Source organism: Crocuta crocuta, unplaced genomic scaffold (assembly GCF_008692635.1).
Source record: "Crocuta crocuta isolate KB4526 unplaced genomic scaffold, BGI_CrCroc_1.0 scaffold303, whole genome shotgun sequence".
Classification (NCBI taxonomy): domain Eukaryota; kingdom Metazoa; phylum Chordata; class Mammalia; order Carnivora; family Hyaenidae; genus Crocuta; species Crocuta crocuta.
This window is the reverse complement of record NW_027528276.1, coordinates 3,555,691-3,572,915: the sequence shown is the minus strand read 5'-3', so window position 1 is coordinate 3,572,915 and position 17,225 is coordinate 3,555,691.

Genomic DNA, 17,225 nt, shown 5'->3' with positions numbered 1-17,225 from the left:
TGCAACGTGAGCTTGATTTTCCTCTTGAAACTGGCCAGAGCTTTGCAACTGCCTTGATCAAGAGAGTACAGAGGAAGTGAGGCTGCCTGACTTTGGAGGTTAGGTCATAGAAGGTGATAGGTAGCATCTCTTCCTCCTCCCTTTTCCTGCCTCTTCCTCCCCTTTCCTCCCCAGCCTCTCCTCTCCATGCCCATTGGGAATCTGGGCTGCCGTGTAAGCAATCTGACTACCTTGGGGCTGATTGGGTGCTGGAGAGATCATGTGGAGGGGCTACATGGAGAAAGAGAGAGATGCCTGAGGAGCCCTAGGGCTCAAGATCATGGAGCAGACACTGGCCACCTCTGCAGTGTTCTGTCTGAATTCCTGACCCTCAGAGCCCAAGAGCATGATAAATGAGTGTTTTGTACCGCCTCGTTTGGGGATAATTTGTTACACCGGCATTGTAACTGGAGCAGGAGGGTCTAGTGGAACCTCTAGAGGTTGGGAAAGCATCAGCTTTTCATCTCGGGTGGCCTAGAGCACACCCCCGGCAGGTGCCGGAAACTGTGGGGTGCTTTTGCAAATGCAGTCAGATTTTGTGATTTTAGAATTTGGAATATGGTTTGTTTTCTAATCAGGTTTGGGCTAGAACTCCCCAGAGCCCCTTCCATCAAGAAAAGCAAATAGGAGTGGCAACCGAGTGAGGGAGGACTGCTTTAGTTACCTGAGAGGACAACTGATTTTGAAGAGACCCAGCCACGGGTGCATTACTGTTTACACAGAAACGATTGATATGTTTACCATAAATCCTTGTCAATCCACCAAAGCGGGCCCCTAGGGACCTAGTTATGGGAGCTACAACTAGCTTTGTTAGACTCGGAGCTTGGCTAACGTCAATATAGTCACTTGCACTTAAAAAAATAATAATTGATGAGCATTTCCCAATGGATCTTAAAATCCAGTTTTTACTTTTTTGAGATTAGACCAGCCCCTGCACTGATCTGGTGTGAACCGTCCGGACTTTAACCTGGAATATTCTCAATGAACTCTCACAACATGTCTTTGAGGAAGGTTCTAGAGTTGTCCTTGTTTTGCAGATGAGGAAATCATGGCTCAGAGAGGGAAAGTGACTTATCCAACGTCACCCAGCAGTCTGACGCTGGAGCATGAGTGGGTGGCCACCATCGCTGGTTCAACCCCTCCAAGGGATGTCTGTCCACCTGCCCAGATGGTCTGGTGAAGGACAGCCGCTCAACAGCCAGGAGCAGCTCCTGAGCTCCATGTATGCGCACCGGCGAGAGCCTTCCCTGGGGCTGCTGGTTCAGTGGGCTGTGTGACCTCGGGCAGGTCATGTCCCACAGTGGGGGAGATTGGCCTTGAAGCTCTCTAAGCCCCCTTCCCAGTCTTGTCACGGAGAGGCTCTCTGAACCCAGGATAGCAAATATCCCCTTAGGTTGCAACTCCTGTTTGCAAAGCCTGCTACAGATGCCTTAATTAATTATTCAGGCTGACACATCTCCAGCTCCAAAATCAGAGGGTTGAGAAAAGATCAGAGGAATATAATCAATGTGAACTTGGCTGATAATCGCCGGTCCCAGGGTGGCGTGAAGAGAAGAAAACCCTCCAAATTGGCCTTCTTTTACACTTTGGCCCTGGTTCTGCCAGCGGCCAAGATAAAACCGTCCTTCCTCAATAATTGATGAGCAGGAGCGCCCCCGGCCCGGGCCCCTGGAGCGGGCCCCTCACGGTGGCTGCCGTCGGGAAGCACGCGTGCCCGTGCACACCCACGTGCGCCAGGCGGGGGTGGGGGTGGGGTGGCGAGAACACTGAGTCACGCCGGCTGACCCAGCAAAGTGCTGGGAGTGTGACCGGAATGAAGGGTTGCTCTGTCTGTCTCCGAGGTGGCGTGGCAGATCAAATCACAGCGGATCAGGCGCCGAGATGTTGCCTTGCTCTGAGTGACAGAAGTTAATAATTAGTGACAATGATTGACAGATACACTCCATCTGCTGCTCCGACGCCTAGGAGCAGTTATTCCACAACTGTCTGCGGGCACAATGAACTCCCCCGGGAGCGCGGGCTGGCCCGTGATTGACAGCTGCCTCCAAGAGAGACAGGCCACTGACGGGAAAGTCGCTGTCAGCAGAAGCGCTCAGGTCCCCCCACCGCGTTCCCGGGGAGGCTCACTCTCTGTATACATTTATTCTGTTTCATTTATCATGTCAGCCGTGGTTTTAAATAGATTACTAGCTAGCCTGTTTTTTAACCGGAGAGTTTTCTATCGGTAAATTAGAAATACCCACGTATGTCGACTACTCGCCGGGACACGGGTCTTCCTCTACTTTGTTCTTCTGGTAGATGCAGAAGGGGAGGTGGGAGCTGGCCTGGGTTGTAGATTTCGCTGATCTGCCCATTAAAATCAAAATGGAATCTTGAACCAGCAGCCCTGTAAAATGGTGTTGAGCATTGACTTGGAAAACTCAGTCTCAAAAGTCCAAACAAAAGCTCGATAGTTCTCTGTTACGGTTTTTTCCTTTTCCTTAAGAAATAAACGTGTCTCTGAGATGCCTTTCGATGACGCGACTCGTCACGGTTGCTCCTAAACTGATATTTGCATTTTTAGACTGTGAGAACAATTCTTTGGCAGTTCAGAATCCCCACTTTCTCAGGGCAAACTGTTTATTCCCTGGTGCCTTCCTGGTCAAAATTCGGAACGAACTAGCTGGGTAATCTTGACTGTGGGTTACAGTTCTATCTAGACCAAAGCCCCTGCTCCCGCTTCTTCCCCGAGTATTTTTATCCTAAATTAAAGCTCGGCCTCGATGCGGCAGTAACCGGAGGGCTCTGACACCTTGCAGCTCTATTATAAATAGGAACACAGAAATATATATACATTTTCACTTGCGGAATTGTCATTACCTAATTGTTCCTACTTATAATTTGTTTAGCTTTCTGGAAAAATGCATTTTAATTTTGCCTCATTTAGGATCCAGCAGATAGGCTTTCCGGGGCCATCACTTAACTTCTCTCGCTCCTTTTGTCCCCCGGATGCTTCAGCATAATTTAAAGGACTGTCCATTGTCGTTATGAATAAAAGCCTACTTAAGTCCCGCTATTTAAAATACAGTGAACCCTGTTTATATTGATCTCATTCAGAATGTTTTCCCGCATATGATGTCCATCTTTTAAAGTATTGGTCATGTTTCCTCTTAAGATGTTTTTCTTATCTTATTCCTCTAAAATGATATAAACAGTTTCAGTATTCTTGATAATTGGGTATGCGGGTAAAGAAAAGACATCCTGTTCTTTTTCAAGTTTTTCAACGATCAGGATACCAGAAAATGAAGTAATGGAGAGCATGAAGGTTTGCCTCTCATCCAGGGGTCTCTTCTCCTTCTCTGTACCACGCTGGTACTTAGCGGGCCCCAGGGGGGGCCGAGCTTGCTCACTGTTGCCCCAGAGGGTCCTAGTTGCCCTGTCCCAAAGGCTTTGAGTAGGAGTGGGGTGTGGGGGTGCTGAATATCGGAGAAGAAATGTCTTAGTATGATTGCCCTTCCAGCTGCCCATCCCCGTCCCGGAGTTAAATGTGTACCCGCCTGTCCTATGAGAAATTAGAGGACGTGAAGTACGTGTGCAAGTTTGTGTGGTTGGTGTCTCTTGTATCTTTTCTTTTTTTTTTAATTTTAATGTTTATTTATTTTTGAGAGAGAGAGAGAGAGACAGCATGAGCAGGGGGAGGGACAGAAAGAGAGGGAGACACAGAACCCGAAGCAGGCTCTGGACTCTGAGCTCTCAGTGCAGAACCCAACTCAGGGCTTGAACCCACGAACCGTGAGATCATGACCTTGGATGCCTAACTGACCGAGCCACCCAGGCGCCTTCTCCTGTCTTTTCTAGAGAGGCTTTGCAGAAGGTGTGTTCATGGAGCTTGTTTGTTTAGCTGTTGATTTTTGGCCCATCAGCTGGAAGGTCAGCAGGCTCCATTTTCGTACTTAGACTGTGCCCCAGTTAGAGCTACGATGGCCTTAAATAACCAGGCACTGTGTCCATTCCAGGAATGCAGTGGGGAGCCCAGAGACACCCTCAGTAGCTTGCCACCTCTAGAGGGATTGGACCAGCAAACAGGGATTAGACATCTCATGACCAACGGTGTGATGAGGAAGAACAAGGGCCGAGGGAGCCCGGAGGAGAGGCCCTCCCTCTGGGTGTGGTGGTCAAGGAAGCTCTCCAGGAAGAAACTCCTGAAGGGGAGAGCAGTCAAGAGCCGGGGTGTTTCAGGCAACAGAAATGGCGTGTGGCAAGGGTCTAGACAAAGTTCGGTCACCACGCACCGCTGGAGCAGGAAGTGCAGGTCGCATTGTCCGGGTCTTCTCTGTCATGCTGAAGAGTGTGGACTTCCTCTCAGGATTTGTGCGTCAGGAAGATCTCTGTGCAGTGATCTGCGGACGGTCTTGGGGGCAGTGTGAGGGGGAGGCAGCCTGTGGTTAGGAGGCTGTCGGCCCAGATGAGGGCAGTCGTACAGAGAAAGGAGAAGCATAGAAAGGAGAAGCAGAGGCCTCTGGGAAATGGACTCAGTAGAGTTTGGTGGTGGGGCTGAGGTGAAGTGCCACATGCTGTGACTCGGCTGACTGGCTGGATGGCGGGCTGTTCTTTGAATGAGGACCTTCCGAGAGGGAGCGCGTTGGGGTGGGAGAGGGATGCCAAGTTAGACCTCGGACGGGTTTGGATTTAATGTCCGCAGTCAAGGCTGGCTTTGTGGGTTTGCAACCTGGACAGTTGCTCTGCGCTTAGAAGGGTTGTGCACCTGGTTCAATGCTCTGCTGTCATGGTCTTGAAATTCATAATGAACTTTGAGCGAGGGGCTCCATGTTTTCATTTTGCACAAGTCCTGGGAATGGCTCATCCAGGCAGAAAGTCAGGGAAGCAGCTTGCTTACCTGAGAGAGGGGTCTTGGAGGCCCCAGCACAGGGAGAGGTATTTAACACCTCTGAGGGTGGGGGAGCTGGTTCATGAGGGAGAACGTGAGGGAAGAGAATCAACAGTGGGACCCCATGATACACAGCCTTTTAGGGACAGGATAGAAGGGGGAAGAACCTCCAGCTGTAAAGACCCTGTGACCTATTGCCGTGATTTGCCCTGGAGGTGAAGTGTGCGGTTAGCCGTTGCCCCAGGTCTGAGGAGTGTCTGACTGTGTGTCTCAGGTTATCAGCTAAATGGCAAACCCAGTCAGAAAATGGGAAAGAATCTTATGAGCAACTATCTATAAGTTATTAAAGACCTTTACCCTCTCTCCAGATTCCAAAGTACTTGCATTAATTCCTTCAGCAGATATCTAGATATTTATTGAGCACCTACTATGTGCCAGGCACTGTGCTGGGTGCTAAGGATGCATCAGTGAACAAAGGACACAAAGACCCTGCCCTCATGGAGCTTACATTCCAGGGAGGTGAGACAAACAGTAAATAATAAGCATGATATATAGGTTAGTCATGTAATAGATTAGGTGGAAACTGTTTTTGGAAAAGAAAGCAAAGTCTCAGTTTAAAAAATTTTTCTTTAATATTTATTTTTGAGAGAGAGAGAGAGAGACAGACAGAGCATGAGCAGGGGAGGGGCAGAGAGAGAGGGAGACACAGAATCTGAAGCCGGTTCCAAGCTCTGAGCTGTCAGCACAGAGCCCAATGCGGGGCTCGAACTCACGAACTGTGAGGCTATGACCTGAGCTGAAGTCGGATGCTTACCTGACTGAGCCACTCAGGTGCCCCTCGGTTTTCTTTTTGAACCAAAACTGGCATTTTGCCTCATGTAACATGAAGCACTGTGGGGCCCCGGCATGGTCCTCACGCCTCGTCTCTTGCGTGGCAGGGAGGACACTGGTCATGGACACTCGGTTCATCTAGAACCAGATAAGTGACTGAGCCCAGTCTCTCTGTAGTGTGTCTGAGCCAGTCAGTAGCCACTTAAGTTGTCCGTGCTTGGTGACGTGTACCCACTGGCTAAATGCCACCACGGTTGGCTTACGTAATGAGAATTCTCAGCCCGTCACCCACTTTATCATTTGTGAATTCATCTCCGCACTAGCTCTTCTTGGTGACCGTAATAATGTCCCTCTCTGATTGAGTCCTTACTGTCTGCTGGATATTACGCTACGAGCTTTACCTGCATCATCACATATAATCGCACCAGCAACCCAAGAGATGGGTACTATTTCTCATCCCCTTTTACAAGCACTCTGGCCGAGCCTGGGCGGGATGAGGTAACTCGCTCTCAGTCGTGGGGAGTGAGTGGTAGACAGCCTGGACTTAAATCCAAGTGTGTCTGGTTTTCCCACCCAGGTTTTTAACCACTGGCAGAGCAAAAGTTTTTCTTTTTCCTTTTAAAGAAGAACATTAAAAACCAGTAATGGATACAAAGTACAGCTTGTCACTTTCCCAAACCCTACAAGCACTTTTTTTTTTCTTTTTAAGGTGGAGTCAGTCCCTGCTGGGAATAGAAGCCATCAGTTTAAGTAGCAGAGTGCACCTAATGCCTAACGTGACGGAGGCTCAGAGCCAAAGACCTTGATAAGGTGTTTGGTTCAAAGGCACTTTGAGGCTGCATGAAGCGGAAAGCTACAAAGCCCTGGGACAGAGCCCCTCACTACCCTCTGGGCTGTGATGTCCCTATTTGGAGGGGATTTATGCATCTCTGTCAAATGCACAGCGTGTGCAAGGTTTTCCCAAGCTTCACTGTCATCAAAAGTGCCAAGAGAATTACCGACTCAAAATAATCATAACAGCTACCACTTATTGAGTGCTCCTGTGCCGAGACTGGCTAAGAACTTTGTGTAATTACCTCCTTTAATCCTTATAGGAGCTGGTGGGAGAACAGAGCCAGGTAGGTCCTGTGAAGTAGGTACAATTACGATCCCCAGTTGACATAAAACAGGCTCGAGACTTGCTCAGGGACACTGGAGGAGGACTTGCTGAGGGTGACAATTTCTAAGTGGTGGAGCTGGGGTTTGAACCCAGGAAGGGCCACCACACTGGGAGACCTGCCACAGGACCTAGAGACACTTGTGAGGTCGCTGAGGCTAACTGAGGCCAGAGTGGGGCAGGGGCCCGTTCAAGGTCGGAAGCAAGCCACGGGCAGAACCGGGGCAAGGATCCAAGTGTCCTGACTCCTTGTTTACACCCTTTCGACATGCTGTCGAGCTTCTCAACAGCGTGCGCAGCAGGGATTCCTAAAACTGACCTAGAGGAAAAATTGATGAGAGTTCTATTCCTAAAACACTTCCCTCGCTCAATACGCAATTAGCCAGTATTACTCAGAGAGCTTGGCTTTGACCCTGCCCCCTGTCCTCTATTTTTCAGCTGTTGTCGATGACTTGGTCTACATCATCATGAGTTCAGCTTTGTTGAGAGGCAGTGGAGTGCTCATCCAAGGAAACTTCCACCCTTTGTCTGCCATGCCGTTCCCATCAGGAAATCTCTTGGGCACTCCAGACACCAAGCCTGGAGACACGGTTATAAAACAGGCCACTACTTCTGTGCTTTGTCACTGTGAATGTGCACATCGCCAACAGCAGCCAGCGTTTACCGGGGGCTGACTATGTGTCGGGCTTTCTATAGAACTCTTCTTATTTAATCTTTACAACTGCCCTTTGGAGGTAAGATCACTTTTAACCCCATTTTACAGATGAAGAAACTAAGTCCCAGAGAGATGATAACACTTGCCCTAAAACATGGCCAGGAGGCTGCAGATTCAAATATTGACCGTCTAGAGTTTGTATGACTCTAGAGTCTATGCTTTGCCCCTTGACTCTTGACTATACTTCTTGGAAGGTTGTCCCAGATTCTGGGGGAAAACCTAGGGAGACGTCTTTCTTGCACATGACTCACCTTGTTCTTTGGACATGGGGCCAAGGTTCCTCCACGTCCCTGAACCAGGACAAGCTGATGCACCCGAGAATTGTCCACCTCAACACCTGAAGATGACCGAACTGAACTGCCAAGCTCACGCTCCTATACCTCAGTTAAGTGACCTTCTGTCTTCTCCTTGAGCATCCAGCAGCCACTCTTTAAGCCCCTTGCATGTGGTGGCTACTGTAGCAGTGACTAGGGATGGTGACAAGGCTCACGCTCCCTGCCTTCCCTCAGCTCATAGCCTGGTACGGAAGACAGACAATGAAACAAGTAATTACAATATTGTGGGGTGAGTACAACAATGAGACAGGGACAGACTACTTAGAGGCATGCAGCAAGGAAATTGAACCCAGACTGGTGGGGAGGGGGGGTGACATCAGGGAAGGCTTCCTGGAGGAGGTGAGGTTGAAGCTGGTTCCTAAAAAAAGTTAGGCCAAGAAGGGATGGAAGATCATTATAGGCAAACACCTGGAGTGAGAGAAGATGGGGAATTCCTTTGAAGACGGTCCATTCCAGCTTTGCTATATCTTTGCATGCTCCTAGCTTGCCTGGGGTCATACACCTGGGAAGTCAAACTGGATCTGGAGATGAGGCTTTTAGCCTCTCTACTCCAAGTTCCTGTTCTTCCTCTGGAGATTGTTGTGTCTGCACATGATGCCTGGAATTGTTGCCGCTGTCTTGCACCATGAGGGGAGGCAGCCCGAGGACACAGCTGATTCACTGAGGGGGCACAGCAGAGAGATATAAAGAACCTGAGTTCTTGATGCCGTCATACAGTTTCTGAGTCTGCCAGCTCTGGACTCTGGCTCACTTCTTCTGCCCTCAAGGGCCACAGTGTTCAAGAGCACAGGGTTGTCTCCCTGCTCTGCCACTCGCTGGCCGTGTGACTTTGGGCAAGATAACTTTTCTGAGTCTCCACCTCCTCATCTTTAAAATAGGGATAATAATAATTGATAATAGTTGTACTTACCCAGCAAGTGAGGTTGTGAGGATTACATGTGTTAATGCATGTCACGAGCTTACAATAATGCCCGGCCTTAGGAAGTGCCAACAGATGGAAGCTATTAATATTGCCAACACATATTTCCGTAGTCGGCTCACACTCCCAGCCTTTTTTGAAGCTCTCAATTAATAACAGAGAGACTCGGGCTAATCACAGTGCAGGTTGATCAGCTCTGTGATAGAGCCCGGAACGGGGAGCAGTTCACTTTTGTAGGAGGGAGCAGGTGAAGGTCCATCGAGGCCATGTGTTTGAGCAAGGGCCTGGAACATGAGTAGAAGTTTGATGGTAAAGAGGAGGAGGAAAGGCATCCGTGGCAGGGAGCGCAGCCTGAGCCAAGCAAGCAAGCCTTTCAAGCGCTTTGTACAGGGCAAGTAGCTGGTGTGATTACGCCGTCAGGTGTGGCTGCATGTGGAAATGGGGGCTGGGGCTGGGTGCGGAAGGCCTTGAGTGCCAGACTAAGGGGTTTGTCCCAAACGCGGTCCATGGTCCTGAAACAAGGATTCCGTGGTGGTCAAGTCAGGGATGGAAATGCTGGGCACATCGCAGTCCCAGCAATGGCCGGTGCTCATTAGCATAATAAGGGCTCTGACAAGTCCTATAGGAAAACCTGTCTAACTTGGTTTAACCCAGTGTTTTACAAACCTGTTCAGCAACAAGGAGCCCTTTATTTGCCCAACATCCGTCACTGCAGGTCACACTTTGAGGGATGCAGTTCTAGACTCTGGGGAGCTGAGAAAAGGAATGAAGCATGGGAGTGAGGGGTCAATTCTGTGTTTTCCAAAGATTCCTTCTAATTATTTAAACAAGAATGGATCAAATTAAGTCAGAAGTAAGCTGTTTCAAAGAACAGGCCTGCTCGGCTGAGGACCTTTTATTTTAAATGGGTGACTTCTCTCGGCTGTGTCCCTCTCTGAAAGTCTTCTACCTTTCAAGTATCCAAAGCAGAAAAACTTCCTGCCACGTACTGTAGTTTTCCTGCTGACCTTTTTGCTCTGGTGCTTTAAAGCTGAAGGTTAGATAATTCAGGCTCAGCACTTGGATTGACACTTGAAAGCTGCAGTGATGCTTTTTGGGGGTTAAAGGTTAGAGTCACTGGAGCTGAAGTATGACTTGAAAATATTTTTGAAGTTTTTAATTTTCATTCCTTTCTCCTTTTCTTTTCTCCTCTCTTCCTCTCTTCTCTTCTCCTCCCACTCCCCTCCCTTCCCTTCTCATCCCCTCCCCTCCCCTCCCCTCTCATCTTCTCTTCTCTTCTCTTCTCTTCTCTTCTCTTCTCTTCTCTTCTCTTCTCTTCTCTTCTCTTCCCTTCCCTTCCCTTCCCTTCCCTTCCCTTCCCTTCTCTTCCCTTCTCTCTCTTCTCTTCTCCTCTTCCTTCTCCTCCTTGTTCTTAACATAAGGGCCAGTTGAAAATGATGCTTTCCAACTTGGCAACTCCTGGAGAAGGCAGAATGTATGATAAACATGCCCCTTTGGAAGATTTTGGCCGAGGTTGGGACTTCTCAATTACCTGGCAGTGGGGAGTGGGGCTTATGAAAAATACAGATTCCAGGGATTCTGCTTTTTGGGTCATTGGGATGCGCAGGAAAGTTGAAAAGTATAGTTGGAGACCTTCAGATTTGACACATCCGACTTACAGATACTCTCTAGGTGGGGACACCTCTTCCTTATTCATGTCCCCTCAGTGCTGCCCATCTGTCTAGCCTCCAGACCCAGGTGCTCCCCCTGGGATGGGGAGCGGGCCCTATCCCAGGCACACAGACTGGTCCCCCTCACCCCCAGATCTCCACTCCCCTTCCCTGCTCTCTCACCCCCCTTACTGTAGCCAGTGTCCTTGTGCCTAGGGTGGTGAGGAGTGAGGCTCAGGTTCAGGAGCAAGGACTCGGGGGTGAGGGAGGTGGTGGTGAGCATTTTTAGGGGCTAATGCCATTGGTGCTGGTCCAGATCCAGGGTCTTCTAAGTGGTTCCATGTTGTGGGTATCTGACTCTCATATGGCTTCTGCCGTAGGAATGGCCACGGGGAAATTCTCTCTGTTTGGGGTCCCATGAGCTCCTCCTCCCTTCTGGCTGCTACATCCTTCTCCCCTTACTTTTTCTTTTTTTTTTTTAAGAAACCTCTTCACCACTGCAATATTGCCTTTGTTCTCTACACTGTGACAGATCACCTTCGGGGGCTAAGTCACTGGTGGCAACACTGATGATGACAAATCTTTGTGACTGTTCTCATCTCCCACCCCAATTCTCCTCTTAAAGGACATATCCCATCTCCTACCACACCGGGATCCCCACAGAGGAGGCCTTATCTTGCTCCCCATCCCAGAGCGCCATCCCAGCTCTTGGGAGAAAGAGCTCCAGGCTAGGTTAACTATTAAAGAGATTGGGCAGTGCTGCTTTCCCCACTGGGAGCTGTTGGTGCCTTGGAGGTTTTGGTGCCTGTCTTAGCTGGAGTTCCCACAACAGAAACTAGAGACTGAGCGGCTTAAACAATAGGAAGTTGTCTCTCGCTGTTTCAGAGGCTGAAGAGTCTACCATCATGGTGCCAGCAGGGTCGATGTCTGGCTAAGGCTCTCTCCCTGGGGTGTAGATGGCCACCTTCTTGGTGAGTCTTCACATGGCCCTTCTTCAGTATATGTACATGGAGAGAGAGAGGGAGCAAGCTCCTTGGTGTCTCTTCTTTTTTTTTTTTTTAATTTTTTACAGTTACTTATTTTTGAGAGACAGAGAGACACAGAGCATGAGTGGGGAGGGGCAGAGAGAGAGGGAGGCACAGAATCTGAAGCAGGCTCCAGGCTCTGAGCTGTCAGCACAGAGCCCGCTGTGGGACTTGGACTCATGAGCCATGAGATCTTGACCTGAGCCGAAGTTGGACGCTTAACTGAGCAAGCCACCCAGGCGCCCCTAGGCACGTGGCCTTAAAAGTATTATATACGTTAGTCAGGATTTCTGATTGTGAGCAAAATAAAGGAACTCCGGCTGCTGTGAGCAAAAAGTAAATCTACTGAAAGGCCATTGGAGCCTACATGGGATCTGGGAGCCCAAGCTGGGAAGAAGAGGTGGGACTTTGTGTCAGGAACTGTAGTGAAGGTGAGGCTTCGGTGAGAATGTCATCCTTACACACACTAGACACCACCATGGTTTTGATCTTGGAATATGCCTTCCTTCTTCAAGTCACTTATTGAACTTCAAAGAATCAGGAGTGAGGGTCTGTTAGGGCCAACTTAAATCATATGCCTGCCTCAGGAAGTGGGTGGAGAAGATGCAAAGGTTTTCAGTAACTCGACCCTCCCTTCCCCAGCTCAGTCCTCAAGTCAGAGCTGCAGTGGACTGGGAATTAGCCTCCTACCAAGCTGATAGGAGAATTCTGTTATTAAAAAGGAGATCTGGGTACTTTTGGGGAAGAAAGTAGATAGTTGGATTTCAAGCCACAAAGCAATAAATATGCAGTATTCCATTTATTTGCAGAAAGCTCCAGATTTATACCTTTAGCTCTGACTCTTCCTGAGGCCCAGTGCCCCTAGGACATCTGATAACTACCTTGGACTTAACATATCTGAAATAAAACATTTGATTCTCTTGTTGCCCAAATCATTCATACCCACCCCACCATCTTCCCCATATAATCCCATCATTTGCCTAATTTCTCAGACCAGAAAATGAGGGGTCACCTCTGAGTCCTTTCTTTCTCTTGTTCCCTACATCTGTCCATCATAGGTTCTGTAGGCTCCACCCAAAAGACAGCTGTGTATTTTCCACTTATTGTCATTTCAATATTTTAAAAAGTTTATTTATTTTGAAAAGGAGGGGAGGGGAAAAAAAGGGCAGGGACAGAGAGAAAGGGAGAGAGAGAATCCTAAGCAGGCTTCACACTGTCAGCACCGAGCCCAATGTGGGGCTCAATCTCACAAACCACGAGATCACGACCTGAATTGCATTCGAGTCAGATGCCCAACTGGCTGAGCCACCCAGGCTCTCCGTCATCCCCATTGTTACTACCCACATCCAAACAACTACTGTCTCTCATGGAACTACCTCAGTAGCTTCTAACTTGGGCTTCTTGGTCTCTTCATGCTCCTTTATAATCCATTCTCTATGAAGTGGCTTTCTAAAGCATGGATCATATCAAGACTGCCTCTCATTAGAAACTTAGAGCCTTTGAAGAGTTTTACTTTTCATAGGGAATAAATTCTGAGCTCTTGGCCATGGCTTCAAGAGTCTCTTCCTGATCTGGCCCTTCTCCATTTCTCCCACTTCTTTTCACACTGCCTCTTCCTACCCATTCTCCTATTTGTTGCTTTCCAGCCATGTTGGTCTTCTTTCCATACCTGTAATATCCAGCCTCGCCTGGCTCAGTCCTTGACTCCTGCCATTGTCTCTGTTGGAAAGTTCTTACTCCAAATCTTGGCAGGGCCTGTTTTCATCATGGAGATCTAAAATCAAATGTTACCTCCTCAGAAGTCTTCTCTGGCCACCCAAACAAAGGTGCTCCCCATCCGTACTTCCTATCATATTACTGTTTTGTCACCTTATAGCACCTATCATTATCAGAAATGATCTTATTTATGGTTTACTTTGATTATCTGCCTCTAATTAAAATATAGACTCACCAAGAGTCGGATTCATGTCTGTCTGTTCACTGATATGTTCCCATTGCCGAGAACAGTGTCTGACACATGGTGGGCACTCAGTGACTATTGATTATTTGTGAATGATGGTCTGGAGCCCTCCAAGCCAAGGGTCCCACTTAGGGCCAAGACCCATGTATGTAAGGGGAGGGAGCTATGGCAGCAGCCCAGAGGGTGGAGTCCCAGCCTCTATCCAGCCATATACGCAATAGCCTCACCTGGACACTGTCCCCTCAGTGATTCCACGCTGGTGAATAGCCCCATGGTCTCCATGTTTTCCCAAACTTGAACACCAGGTGTGATTTTTAATTCCCCATTTCCCATGTCTAATCAATCACGAAGCCCTAAAAATCAATAAAAAAGACAAATAACCCAACAGAAAATCAGATTAAAGCTGTAAACAGGTAAATCACAGAAGAGAAATACAAATGGCTATAAACATATGAAAAGATGCTCAACCTCATGAGAAAGAGCTCAGTAAATGAACTTTCCCTTACCCGCTTAAGACTGATAGAAATTTATAAAAATAAATAAAATATGTAGTGTTGGGAAGGGTTGAGAAAATGAGTGCTCTCACATACTGTGGGGGTAATATGAGTTGGAGCTTCTTGAAAGCCACTTAGCAGCATCTATCAAAAATCAAAATGCATGGCAAACATGGGTTTTTTTTTTTAGTCAGCTGGGAGTGACTCTTCTGGGTTGCCTAGAGAACATCTGGAGGAGACAAAATATCCCAAAAGGCATAAGAAGGATCTAATCCACAAGTCTTCCTTTCCTTACAGCCAGCCAGTTGAAGAAGGATCTAGTTTCTTTGAGACTTGTCTGGTTTGAGTGTTCTTTCTCCACCTCTGTCCACTGAAAATTGGCATGTCCTGAAGATGGAGGTGTGGGAAGACCCTGAACTCATCTCCTGCCATGGACACACCAAATCCACAGCTACGTATAGAACAGCTCTCTCTCTGAAAAAGAGCTGAAATCTAGCTGAATAGCTCCTCCACAGCAAAGGATAAAAAGGCCACACTGAGATGGATAGAAGAGGCAGAGATATAGTCTTGCTAAAAACTCTACTCTTGGCCTGGTGATCCACAAGCATGCGGGATCTCACAAATATGGAGTATATCCCTGAGAAAAGAGTTTGAGCCCCACATTAGGCACCCCAATGCTTTGGACCTACCCTGGAGAGACTAAGTTCCTTGAATATCTGGCTTTGAGAAACATTGAGACTTACTTCAGGAGACCCAAGTGGTTGTAGGAAACTCTTAAAGGACTCATACACAGACCCACTTGTCCAGGGACCCAGTACAAAAGTATCAGGTTGGAAAATGCCTAGACCATATGTGAAAGAGATTCATAGATTGGCTAAGCTTAAAGTATCTGCCAGAGGGCCAGGGTTCTGTTAGAACTCTCTCTGGGGAAGGAGGCTTTGGTGGGTTCCATTTTTGTACTCTCTCTTCTACTTTGCTAGTGCTGGTGCTAGTGGACACCATTTTTGCACTCTACCTTTATCTTGCCAGTGCCACTTGCCCTGGCCCTGTTCTGTCCTGTGGCCCCACCCTTCCAAACCTGGTGGGCTGGCTCACGCTGGCCCAGCACACCCCCATGTGATGCTGCTCCACCAACCTGGTGGGAGACATGGCCCCACCAGTGCTGGCAGGTGCATGCAGTCCACACAGGGGATGTTCCTTGAATGCTTGGCTCTGGTGGCCAGCAGTGCTTTCATTTCTGGGCCCCGTGGGACTGAAACAACTGGAGAGACAGTTTTTGGCAAGGTAGCACCACAGGGCACTGAACAGACAGCAGACTGAAACACATTCCCAGTCTTCCTGTGATCATTCCTCCAAGACTGGGAGAGACAGCTGTTTCACTTACTACATAGAAACAGACACAGAGAGTCAAGCAAAATGAGGAAACAGGAGGATGTTCCAAATGAAAGAATAAGATAAAACTCCAGAAAAAAACCTTAATGAAGTGGAGTTGAGAAATTTACCTGATAAAGAGTTCAGAGTAATAGTCATAGGGATGCTCATTAATCTTGGGAGGATGAACACAGAGAGAACTTCAACAAAGAGCAGAAAATATAAGAAAATATGAAACAGAAGTCACAGAGCTGAAGAATAAATAACTGAAATGAAAAATACACTGGTGGGATACAAAAGCCGACCAGATGAAATAGAATATAGGATCAGTGACCTGGAAGGCAGGGCAGTGGAACTCACCCAAAAAAAGAGCAGCAAAAAGAAAAAAAAGAATTAAGGAAAGTAAAGATAGCTTACAGGACATATAGGCAACATCAAGTGGGACAACATTTGCAAAATAGGGGCCCAGAAGGAGAAGAAGAAAGAGACAGGAAACTTATTTGAAGAAATGATGTCTGAAAACTTCCTTAACCTGAGGAAGAAAACAAGACATCCAGATCCAGGAAGCCCAGAGTTCCAAATAAAATGAACCCAAAGAGAACCATTAAGACACATAATTAAAATATCAAAAGTTAAAGAATCTTAAAAGCAAAAAGAGAAAAACAACTTGTAATATACAAGGGAACCCCCATAACATAATCAGCAAAATTTTCAGCAGAAACTTTGTAGGCCAGAAGGGAGTGGCATAATGTATTCAAGGTGCTGAAAGCAGGACTTCCAATCAAGAATACTCTACCCAGCAAGGTTATCATTCAGAAATGAACAAGAGAAAAAGGTTTTCCAGATAAACAAAGACCCAAGGTGTGTATCACCTCTAAAGCAGCCTTACGGGAAATGTTAAAGAGACTTCTTTAAGCTGAAAAGAAAGGGCACTAAGTAGTAACAACAACAACAACAACAACAACAACAAAACCATATGAAAGTAAGAATCTTACTGGTAAAGGTAAATGTATAGTAAAGGTAGTGGACTAATCACTTATTAAAGCTAGCATGACAAAAGTAATAAAAATAACTATAACTACATGGGCGCCTGGGTGGCTCAGTCAGTTAAGTGTCTGACTAAGGCTCAGGTCATGAGCTTGCAGTTCATGGGTTCGGGCTCCGTGCCGAGCTCTGTGCTGACAGCTTAGAGCCTGGAGCCTGCCTCAGATTCTGCGTCTCTCTCTCTCTTTCTCTCTCTACCCCTCCCCTGGCTTGCACTCTCTCTCTCTCAAAAAAAAAAAAAAATTAGAAAAAAAAAAAACAAGAACTACAACAATTAAAGGCTACACAGAATAAAAAGATGTAAAATGTGACACCAAAAACAAATGTAGGAGAGTGGGATTAAAAATGTAGAGTTTTATTTTATTCTTATTTTTTAAATGTTTATCTATTTTGAAAGAGAGAGCACATATGCGTGTACACAAGCACGGGAGGGGTAGAGAGAGAGAGAGAGAGAGAGAGAGAGAGAATCCCAAGCAGGCTCCCTGCTGTCAGTGCAGAGCCCAATGCAAGACTCAGATTTCATGAACTGTGATCATGACCTGAGCCAAAAATCAAGAGTAGAGGCTTAACTGAGTCACCCCAAAACAGCAGAGTTTTAGAGTGTACACACACACACACACACACACACACACACACACTTAAAATTACTTAGCTATAGGGGTGCCTGGGTGGTTCAGTCAGTTAAGCGTCCGACTTTGGCTCAGGTCATGATCTTGCGGTTCGTGGTTCGAGCCCCGCGTCAGACTCTGTGCTGACAGCTCAGAGCCTGGAGCCTGTTTCAGATTCTGTGTCTCCCTCTCTCTCTGACCCTCCCCTGCTC